The following is a 12,187-nucleotide window of genomic DNA, read 5'->3' as shown; positions in this document are numbered from 1 at the left end:
TGACATTTAAAGAGACCACCAGAGGATCCGTTTGAGTCTCGACGACCTTTTCTTGACGGGGGTCTGTCTGGCAATAAGCGCTGGCATATTGTTTAGGGTAAGTAGAAGAATCCGTCATGCCTGGATGAGGCGGTATGTAGCGCACTCCCAGATTAAAGAGGGTGATGAAGGGAAATTTTTCCCCCGGATAGAGCAGTCGGTAAACGGGTTGATTGGGTACAACTCGAACCAGCGGCTGAGTTAAAATGCTATACACCCAGGCCAGAAGCTGATTATTTTTAGGATTATTTTCGGCCAGATGTAACATTTCTTCGCTGGAGAGGACATATCCCTCTTGAGAACTGCCGAGACTCTCAAGATCTTTTATTTTCCTGAAGACATGGTGTTCGTCGAAAAACACGGAGAGAATGTCCCAGGTTCTTTTACTGGAAGTATGAATCAGAGGCAAAATGTCCGTAGCGTTCCAAAACAATCTTCCGTCATCCACATAACAGCGAATGCTCACAAACTCATTATATAAGACGCGGATCATCATCTTGAGTAGAAATATGGATACGCACAGCAGTCTCTCTCTCTGGGAAATAGAGTCTGTCTTCCACTCGCCTCTCTATATATACGAGAAGACCACGTGATGGGCGACGTGACGGTTGACTTCTAGAAAAAACAATCAACTTTGTCTACCTCTCTCTCTCTCTCTATAACCTTCTATTTTTTTTTCCTAAAGAACACCCCGTCACCTTTTCAAAGGTCATGGGATTGAGAGGAACGAAAGAAAAAATAACAACCATCCTTTGTATATTACCTATGACCTTCTCCTAGAGACCCCTGTCATTTTCTTCTCGAGAGCTACGTGATGAAAGCTTTTTTTTTATTCTAGAGTTTATCAACTTTGTAGACACATCACCCCATCACCTTCTCAAAGGCCATGTCGTATGGAATGGGACCCTTTTGGTTTTTTCTTTTGAGAAAATAAAAAATAAAACAACTCTATAATCATCTCTCTATGACCTTCACAAACACTCATGTTTTATCATTTTTTTTTATTTTAGAATTCATCAACCTTGTTCCTCCTCCTCCCCTCTCCCTCTCTCTCTCTCTGAGGAGTCTATATAAACGGATCGCCAGCGAGCTCTTGTTCATATCAGACGAGTGTTTCGCCTTGAGAACGGAAAAAAAAATACAAAAGCCATGCTGCTCAAACTGGAATATAACGATGACTATTACGTGCACGCGTATGTGGATCTAGGATTCCTGTACTGGAATGCCAAATATATCTTGACTCTCTTGCCTACGAACGTCTCGCATACGACGAGTGTTCTCCAAGTCTTTTTTCCTAATCGACACCATTTTCTTCGACTAGGCGATTTGGACAACTACTCCAAAGAATGGGGTCAACCGAACCAGATTGTCCTCACTTCGAATGAAGCGGCCTTCGTCGCTTCGAAATCCCTGCATAACAAGTCGCTCTTCCCTTGGATGTGTAAAATATTCATGAGACCTCTGACGAAAATTGAGGAGGACGGGGAAACGTATATCACCCTCCGAGAGACTGTGCAAGACGAACAAGAAAGGAAAAAGAGTCCTCTCTTTTTCATCACTCAATTCGGGATCCATCATCTCCCCAAAATCATCCAGAGACATCAAGCCTTCGTTGAAAAGTATCAGAAAGAGGACGATGGTGATGGTGATGATGATGATGATGATGCGATATGGTCTCCAGTCGCTTAAAGAAGGGGAAACGTTCTCCGCTTTCCCTATTCCATAGACTGGAGAGTTGAATCAGGAGACCGAAAAAATGGGTCTTGGAAGGAATGAGTGCATTTCAAAATGCATTCGATTCCTTCCGAGACCCATTTTTTCGGGCCACTCTCTCCTCCAATATTGGGAGAGAGAGAGAGAAAAGAAATTTATCATCTCCTGTCCACCCAAAAAAGAAACTATGTATTTTTGTTTTTCTGGATGCGGCCGAATTTGTAGAGGAATCGTCCAGAAACCGGCCCTCAAGCCCATTTTCAGACTATTTCTATACATATTCGGTCATCAAGATGGTCCGGGGACGACTTTGTTTGGACATCATTTCTATATAGATGGTGAAATTTGTATAGCCATTTCTAAAGAATCTCAGAGAAAACTAAAAGCGAGATTGCAAAAAAAGAAATAGCCTCCAGTGAACACAATTCCAACGACAGTGGATAGGAAAAGTGAAGAGTTGAAAGTGAAAGTCGAAAAACGAAATGGGATCGGCTAGGAAAAATTTTTCAGAGCTCAGAAAAAAATTCTGAGATGTAAAAAAAAAAAACTTTTTGTTAATTTTTATCATGTCTTCTAGACATGATAAAAATTAACTCACCCCCCTTTTGTCTGGGAATGTTGTCTCCCACTTTCTAAAAATAGACCATGACTCATCCTTTTAAAGAATAGAATTCCAAGAAAAGACTGGGTTCTGGTCTATTTTTAGAAACGGTGAGACAACATACCCAGACAAAAGGGGGTGAGTTAATTTCACTTTCAACTCTTCTCTTTTCTATAAAAGCATTCCACGTTTCTGTTCAGAACACTGTGGGCTGTTGAAAAGGCAACACGCCTCCCTCTCTACATTAATCGGGAATCCTGATCCAGGTGTCCCCCGCTTCACGCTACCCATCTTCACCCATTTCTAAAGAATCTCAGAGAAAACTAAAAGCGAGATTGCGAAAAAAAGAAATAGCCTCCAGTGAACACAATTGCAACGACAATGGATAGCTTTTTGGGGTCCTTCCAGATATATTACCGGTAACCGATAGGTTGTTCAGGGTCTACAGCACAGACTCAATGTACCCCCTTTTGTCTGGGAATGTTGTCTCACCGTTTCTAAAAATAGACCAGAACCCATTCTTTTCTTGGAATTCTATTCTTTAGAAAGAATGAATCATGGTCTATTTTTTTAGAAACGGTGAGACAACATTCCTAGACAAAAGGGATTAGTTAATTTTTATCATGTCTAGAAGACATGATAAAAATTAACAAAAAGTATTTATAATATATATTATATAATATATATATTATATATTTTTCCTTTTTTTTTCTCGGCTCTCAGAAATTTTTCCCAGCCGATCCCATTTTGCTTTTTGATTTTCACTTTCAATTCTTCTCTTTTCTATAAAAGTCTTCCACGTTTTTGTTCAGAATAATGTGGGTTTTTGAAAAGGCAATGTGCCTGGTCATCAAGATGGTCCGGGGACGACTTTGTTTAGACTCAACGATGACATCATTTCTATATAGATGGTGGAATTTGTATAGGAAGAGTTTAGAAACCGACTCGAACGCCTATTTTCAGTATATTGCAATACAAATAGGGCTGTCCACACAATAAAAAAAGACATCATTTTTTTCGTAAATAGAGCTCCATTTGTATAGAAATAGTCTAGAAAGTGACTCGAAAGCCCGTTTTCAGTATATTACAATACAAATAGGAGGCACTCTCTCATCCAATCTTGGGAGAGAGAGAGAGAGAGAGATCCGGTTTCCATAGTCATCCTGTCCATTCAAAAAGACATTCTTTTTGTTTCTGAATGCAACCGAATGTATATAGGAATATACTAGAAAGCGCCCTCCCCTCCAAGCCCATTTTAAGTATATCTCTATACAAATTCGGTATAAAATTGTCCGGGGACGACTTTGTCCGGAGACGACTCTGTCCGGGGACGACTCTGTTTGGACTCAACCATGACGTCATTTTAATATAGTGGAATGTGTGTAGAAATAGTCGGAAAAAGGACTCGAACGACCGTTTTCAGTATATTCCAATACAAAATTGATTGTCCACAACATAAAAAAGACATCATTTTTTTTCTTGGATAGAGCTCCATTTGTATTTGAATATACTGAAAACCGACTCGAACGCCCGTTTTCAGTATATTCCAATACAAAATAGGGCAGTCCACAACATAAAAAAAAGACATCATTTTTTTCTTGGATGGAGCTTCACTTGTATTGGAATATACTGAAAACCGACGTGAACGCCCGTTTTCAGTATATTCGAATACAAAATTGGCTGTCCACAAAATAAAAAAAAAGACATCTTTTTTTTCTTGGATGGAGATCCACTTGTATTGAAATATACTGAAAACCGACGTGAACGCCCGTTTTCAGTATATTCCAATACAAAATTGGCTGTCCACAAAATAAAAAAAAGACATCATTTTTTTCTTGGATGGAGCTCCACTTGTATTGTAATATACTGAAAACCGACGTGAACGCCCGTTTTCAGTATATTCCAATACAAAATAGGGCAGTCCACAAAATAAAAAAAGACATCATTTTTTTCTTGGATCCAGCTCCACTTGTATTGTAATATACTGAAAACCAACGTAAACGCCCGTTTTCAGTATATTTCAATACAAAATTGGCTGTCCACAAAATAAAAAAAGACATCATTTTTTTCTTGGATCGAGCTCCATTTGTATTGAAATATACTGAAAACCGATGTGAATGCCCGTTTTCAGTATATTCCAATACAAAATTGGCTGTCCACAAAATAAAAAAAAGACATCATTTCATTCTTGGATCCAGCTCCATTTGTATTGAAATATACTGAAAACCGACGTGAATGCCCGTTTTCAGTATATTCCAATACAAAATTGGCAGTCCACAACATAAAAAAAAAGACATCATTTCATTCTTGGATCCAACTCCATTTGTATTGAAATATACTGAAAACCGACGTGAATGCCCGTTTTCAGTATATTCCAATACAAAATTGGCAGTCCACAACATAAAAAAAAAAAGACATCATTTTTTTCTTGGACCGAGCACTATTTGTATTGAAATATACTGAAAACCGACGTGAATGCCCGTTTTCTGTATATTCCAAAACAAAATTGGCAGTCTACAACATAAAAAAAAAGACATCATTTTCTTCTTGGACCGAGCTCTATTTCTATTGAAATATACTGAAAACCGACTCAAACACCCGTTTTCAGTATATTCCAATACAAATTGGCAGTCCACAAAATAAAAAAAAAGACATCATTTCTTTCTTGGACCGAGCTCTATTTGTATTGAAATATACTGAAAACCGACTCAAACACCCGTTTTCAGTATATTCCAATACAAATTGGCAGTCCACAAAATAAAAAAAAGACATCATTTCTTTCTTGGATCGAGCTCTATTTGTATTGAAATATACTGAAAACCGACTCAAACACCCGTTTTCAGTATATTCCAATACAAATTGGCAGTCCACAAAATAAAAAGAAGACATCATTTCTTTCTTGGATCGAGCTCTATTTGTATTGAAATATACTGAAAACCGACTCAAACACCCGTTTTCAGTATATTCCAATACAAATTGGCAGTTCACAAAATAAAAAAAAAGACATCATCTCTTTCTTGGACCGAGCTCTATTTGTATTGAAATATACTGAAAACCGACTCAAACACCCGTTTTCAGTATATTCCAATACAAATTGGCAGTCCACAAAATAAAAAAAAAAAGACATCATTTCTTTCTTGGATCGAGCTCCATTTGTAAAGAAACAGCCTAGAAATCAGTTCGAACGCCCGTTTTCAGTATATTGTAATACAAATGAAATGACATGAAAAATGCAAAAAGAGGAAAAGTAGCCTACCTTGACGGAAATTCTATTCCAAAAAGGGAAAACTTGTATCCAGGTGGGCCCACAGCACGGCCGGAACTCAAGCGAAACTCGATAGGTTGAAATCGATCCATTAAATAACATTCTTATAAAACAGTAAAGTTTTATTCTATTCCAAAAGGGGAAAACTTGTATCCAGGTGGGCCCACAGCACGGCCGGAACTCAAGCGAAACTCGATAGGTTGAAATCGATCCATTAAATAACATTCTTAACAAACAGTAAAGTTTTATTCACATCGAGTCGGTTGGGAAAAGTTTCTGAGAGCCGGAAAAAATTTCTGTGGCTCAAAGTTAGATATTAAAAAAAAAAAAAAAAAATACCCCCCCTTTTACTCTGAAAATTTGAAAATTGATGTCTTCAATTTTTGAAAAATTGAAGACATCAATTTTCAGACTAAAAGGGGGGTATTTTTTTTTTTTTTTTTCAGCCATAGAAATTTTTCTCCGGCTCTCAGAAATTTTTCCGCACTCGACTGGATGAATAAAACATCCCCGTTTCTTTAAGAATGGGCTCACTGTTAACTATTTCAGCATTCGACGTTTCGCGTCCAATAATAACTGCCGGGTGTTCAAGAATGCAGATGCACCTACTAGATTTTCTACAGAGAAGCTTGACTGGATGGAGAGAGTGGATAACTTTTTCCAAGATTCTCGACTTTGGACCGTCAAGCGGTAAAGGATCTTTTTGTTTTTTTTCTTTTAAGAAAATTTATGGATAGATTCATTTCTTTTTGAATGGACCTAGAAAAATAGGACAAAGTTCTTTTCCAAGATTGGATGAGAGAGGGACCCAAAAAATGGGTCTTGGAAGGAATCGAATGCATTTGCACTCATTCCTTCCAAGACCCATTTTTTTGGTCTCCTGATTCGTCTCTCTTTCTCTCTCCTCAGTCCATTTCCATAAATATAGGGAAAGCGGAGAACCTTTCCCTACTTATTTCTAAAAATCTTTTCTTTATTTTTTTTTCTCCTGAGTTTATGTATATATCAATTCAAATACTTTTGAGAACGGTCATCCCAATTCTCTGTCGTCTTTTCGGTTTCATCGTCCCAACACTCAGTGGACATAGTCTCAGTAGATTTTGGAGCATGGGTCGTCTGTTCATCGTCCCAACATTCAGTGGACATAGTCTCAGTAGATTTTGGAGCATGAGTCGTCTGTTCATTGTCCCAACACTCAGTGGACATAGTCTTAGTGGATTTTAGAGCATGAGTTGTCCGTTCATTGTCCCAACACTCAGTGGATTTTGTCTTTGGATCCTCTGAAGATATTTTGGGGGTCTCATGAGATTCTTTGGAAGGTTCGTCCCAACAGGCTGCTGGATCGTAATGGGGAATATTTTCAGGTATGTCTCCCCAACCCTCCGTCTTCCTCGAGTTATTGGAGGAAGTTGACGACAAAGAAGAAGAAGTAGAAGAGCCCATCAAGTTTAAAGGCGTATGCTCATCCGGATGTTCCATCACTTGGAAACAGGACAGATTATCCCATTTCTGGATGAGGTTATCGTACGCTTTTGGGGACGGATCCTTCTGTAACTGATCGTAGGCCTTATCAAAAGCTTGCAGAGGATTGTCTGCTTCCTCCTGAATCCTCTCCTCTTTCTCCGTTCCGTCTGGATAGACGTGATTGATATGAAAATCTCCTTCCATAATATGCCATCGATAGTTGCGCACTTTGTTTTCGGCACAATGGAAATATTTCATCCTTTGATGATGTCGGGCACATTTTTCCCGATACTTCCAAATGATTCCATCTGGCACATAAATTTCCGTCACGGGTTTTTGATAATCCAAGGCTTTAGCAAAGAATTTAGCTTTCTGGCATCCCACCACATAAATCGTGGAGAAGCTGTGAGTGAGCGATTGGAGAATGCGTCCTAAATGGTTGTAGGGAATATGACCCTCGTTCCAACGAAGTCCGTGCCGGTTTCTTGTCAGCCAGGCATTTGTCTGTTGGTTTTTTTCACTCAGTTGGTGGAAGGGGTGAGGAGGAGTAAACGTCAACGATCCCACGGTCAAAAAATCTTTTGTCGCATAGCCCAATTCTTTTAAAACGTAGGTAAATTCACCCTTCTTGTGGTTGTAGGACTGGAAACCCTCTAGATCGAGCACGATAAAGTTTTCTGAACACGCCATGGCGATGAATACGGTGATGTCTTCCACAAACAGGAGCAAAAAAGAGAATCGAAAAGGTATATATGTATAACAGGGAAGATCTAGAAAGGGGGGGAAAAACAATAAAACGTTTTAGAGTCTTCGTCTTGAAAGAGACATTTTTCTTTTCAAAGGGTTAAGAAGTTTCAAAGTTTCAAAGGTCTTTTTAAATGAAGTTATGATTAAACCATATTCATAGGACCAAAGGGACTTACCAGCTCAGTTCACGTCTTCTTCTGTTCTCTGAAGAAATCTTGCGGAGGATACACACTTTTATACTCGCGCGACATCTGTCGGGATCGCGACCCCATCTAAATGTCAGGGTCATTCCAACCTCTTAAAAGGATCGGAATGAAAGAAACACTTTGATAAAAAATATATTTATGAAAAGATATCTGAGGGTCGTGAGAACATTTTCTCTCCCCACCCCCCGCCTATTTCAAAAAAAAATAATAAAAAGTCTTTCTTGGATCGCGTCAAGATTACAAAACAACTCACATGACATGTTTATCTCGATCTCGTCAGGGTCACCGTTTCACATAAGAAGATGGATGGACCCTGAACTTTAGACATGATAAAAATTAACTCTACCCGCCTTTTGTCTGGTAATAAGGTCTCACCGTTTCTAAAAATAGACCAGATCCCATTCTTGGAATTCTATTCTTTAGGAAAGGAGGAGTGATGGTCTATTTTTAGAAAGTGTGAGACAACATTCCCAGACAAAAGGGGGGTAGAGTTAATTTTTATCATGTCTAAGACATGATAAAAATTAACAAAAAGTTTTTTTTTTTTTTTTTTTTTTTTTTAAAGGCTGAAAAATTTTTCTGAGAGAGCTGAGAAAGATTTTTCTTCCCAATCTTTTTCGACGATGAAAAGGGAAAAACTACTGATCCGATCTCCCTACGCTTTAGGGAAAAAAATACTTATGAAATATTCATGTGTTGAAATTAGCTATTCAAATAAGTGACATTTTGTTTCTCATTGGAACTGTTCAACGGCGAGTCCACTCGTCTCATTCTTTGGGGTAGGGGATGAAAGTACAGCGGTTTGTTTAAATCGATGATAGTTTCCTCTTTAGTCGGCGGAACTGTAAATCTATCCCGTCTTAACTCTTCTAATCTCTTTGAAAGTCTTTCCACTTGCTCTGCTAAGGTTTCCTCGGTACTCATGATCTCTCTTAGTTTAGGGAAGTCTTGACGTATTGGCTAGAGAACAGAGGGTCTTTTTCTCTCTATACATATATCATGTGGGAGCGTGTGATTTATAAATCCTTGTGAAATCTTTCTACGTCTTGTGTAATTTGGAAGATTCGTCTTGTGTAACTTGGAAAATTCTTCTTCTTCTCGTCGATTGGGCTGGAGTTATGGAAAAGAAATGGGATTGGAAAGAAATCAACATATTACAAAAAAAGGAACTTTTTTTTTCTATTTTTTTCTCTAGGGATTTACATACCATTTCATTCATGAACATTCAAGGGTTCTCTCCAAGACCAAATTTTAGAAGAGCACCACAAAGAGTACACTTGAGGATCCTCTTTCAGGTCTAGGTGAGATAAGGGTTGAGACCAATATTCTTGGGTCTCTAAAGCATCCCAACTTAGACATTTATTATTATTATTATTAGAAAGTTCATCCTCCTCCCCCTCATCGTCGCACGAGTTCTCCTGGGGAGATTCTTCCGCCTCCTCTTCGTCTTCGACAGCTTTGCTTTCGGAGGGGTAACAATGTAATTTCCGGAAAACGTAACTACCCTCCATCAAATGGTATCGAAAATTTCTCACCTTGTTCTCGGCAAAATGAATCATTTTTTGGAAATATTGGTGTCGCGTGCATTTCGACTTGTTCCGCCACTCGGTTTTCCCTGGGATGTAAAACTCGTAAACGGATCGCTGGCAGAGCTTGCTGAAAAATTCGGCTTTATCGTATCCATTGACGTAGATCACCTCCACATTTTCGGTCAGTATTTTCAGGATCGTAGGAAGATGCTCGTAGGAAAGACGACCCTCGGTCCATTGCAGGCCGTGTCGATTATTTGTAGTCTGGTTGACCACAGCTTCATTGCGGGACGATAAGTCATCGTAATGGACAGGAGGGAGAAAAATCATGGATCCGCATAAGGTTAAATCGCAAGTGATGTAGCCCAGTTCTTTCAAGATGAAACATATATCTCCCGTCTTTGGATCATAACAGTGAAAGTATTCCATGTCCAGAACAATGTAGGAATCTTTGAGAGGTTTGGTACTCAAAATGTCCATCTTCTTCAATTGAGAAAAAAAGAAAACAAAACTCTCTCTCTCTCTCTCGCTGTGTGTCCTGAAGGAAAAAATGGATAGCGTTTTCTCGCCGTCTCCGCTTTTATAGAGAGAGAGAGAGAGAAGGTTGTACGTGACAGGTCGTATGAATTCTGGGAAAGGTCACATTCGTATATATATATATATATATATTTGTTTTTTGAATAATATCGTGCGTATTTCAATACACATCCATCATCATAATAATAAAGGTCACCTTGGAAAGAAAAAGAAATAAAAAACATGGAACTCGTGCTCGACTTTGAAGATTTCTACGATTCTCAAGGAGCCTTTATTGTGAAAGAATTGGCTTACGTCACATTGGACGGTACTTCTCGAGGGGTATTTGTTTTTAAACCCCCGTTTCCATGGCAAATGCTCACCGAAAAAGAAAAACGAACCGCTGTGTGGGCGAGTGATTATTATCACGGCTTGTCGTGGTACGAAGGAGAAATTCCGTACAGTTATTTTCCATGGGTGTTAACGATGTTGACGGAACCTTTTTCCATGATTTGGGTGCGAGGAGAAATGAAATGGCAGTTTTTAGAGAAATGGTTGCAAAGATCCATTTATTGCATTTCGGGATCGACGCAAGAGATTCTCAAATACAATGGGATCGAACACATGAATTGTCCTAACCATACAAAAGGTTTTTTCCATTGCGCTCTACAAAAAGCGGTTCGGTATCATTATTATTTAAAGACACAGAGAAAAAATTCGCAAGGTCGATCCTGCACAATTCAATCTTGACAGAACTCATTAAAAAAAATACATATATCATGTTACTTCTTCAACAGCACAGATGGTTCTGAAGAGAAACTTGGAATTTTGAAATAATAGATCAGGGAGAAATCATTCTTAATAAAATGGTAAAGTATCGAATCGGCTGGGAGAAAAAAAAATTTCTCAGAGCTGAGATAAAAATTCTCTAATGAAAAAAAAAAAAAAACTTTTGGTTAATTTTTATCATGTCTTAGATATGATCAAAAATTAATGACCCTCCCTTTTTGTCTGGGAAGGATGTCTCACCCTTTCTAAAAATAGACCATGACTCATCCTTTCGCTAATGGCAATCATTCCATGAATGAATCTCGATTTGTTTTTCAAAAGAGTGAGACAACATTCCCAGAAGAAAAGGAAAGGGGGTCGTTAATTTTTATCATGTCTAAGACATGATAAAAATTAACAAAAAGTTTTTTTTTCTTTTTTGAGTTGTAGAATTTTTCTCAGCTCTGAAAATTTTTTTCCAGCCGACTCGAGACTTTACCATTTATATTTACGAATAGTCTTTGGATTATTTATTTATTTTCTTTTAAAAAGAAAAATTCTGAGCTAGACCTATCTATTGGCTTAACATTCTGGTCATAGAAACAGTCTAGAATCTCATTTTATTTTTCGAGGCTAATGCACGGGTTCTCCAATCAAAAGGGTTACTATAAAGGGATTGGTTTGAATGCATTTATCTGCAAATGTTGTAGGATTCTGTTGTTGAGAAGGGGGTATATTATTATTATGATGATGATGATGATGGTTGTGGCATATTCGTTTTCTACATGGAAGTCTAATCTCCTCCGAAGACCTTTTCTGGGGATCGTCGATAGATGGTTTTTCAATAGGAATCGTTTCCCTCGGATCCTCAAGAGATAGAGGGGGGTCCTGTCTTGAGACATGGAGCGGTCTCTCCTCCTCCTCCTCCTCGAGAAGTCTTGAGAAAGGGAGAGGATTTTCGGTTCCCTTATTCTTGAGGGGTCTTGACAAATTGAGAGGTCCCTCCTCTTCGAAAGAGAGAGAAGTTTTGGTTTCCTTATTCTCGAGGGGTTTTGACAAATCGAGAGGTCCCTCGTTTTCGAAAGAGAGAGAAGTTTTGGTTCCCTTATCCTCGAGGGGTTTTGACAAATCGAGAGGTCCCTCATTTTCGAGGGGTCTTGATAAATGGAGAGGTTTTTCATCTTCGAGGAGGTTTGACAATGGGAGAGATTTCTCCTTCTCGAGGGGTCTCTCTTCCTCAAGGGGTTTTGAGGAAGGGAGAGGTTTTTCATCCTCGACGGGTTTTGACAAACGGAGAGGAATCTGAACAGGCTTCTCCTCATCCCTATCATTATCGAGG

This window comes from Stegodyphus dumicola, chromosome X1 (assembly GCF_044657685.1).
Source record: "Stegodyphus dumicola isolate Sdum_Otavi_A_Nest chromosome X1, ASM4465768v1".
Taxonomy (NCBI): Eukaryota; Metazoa; Arthropoda; class Arachnida; order Araneae; family Eresidae; genus Stegodyphus; species Stegodyphus dumicola.
Note: the sequence above shows the minus strand (reverse complement) of the source record.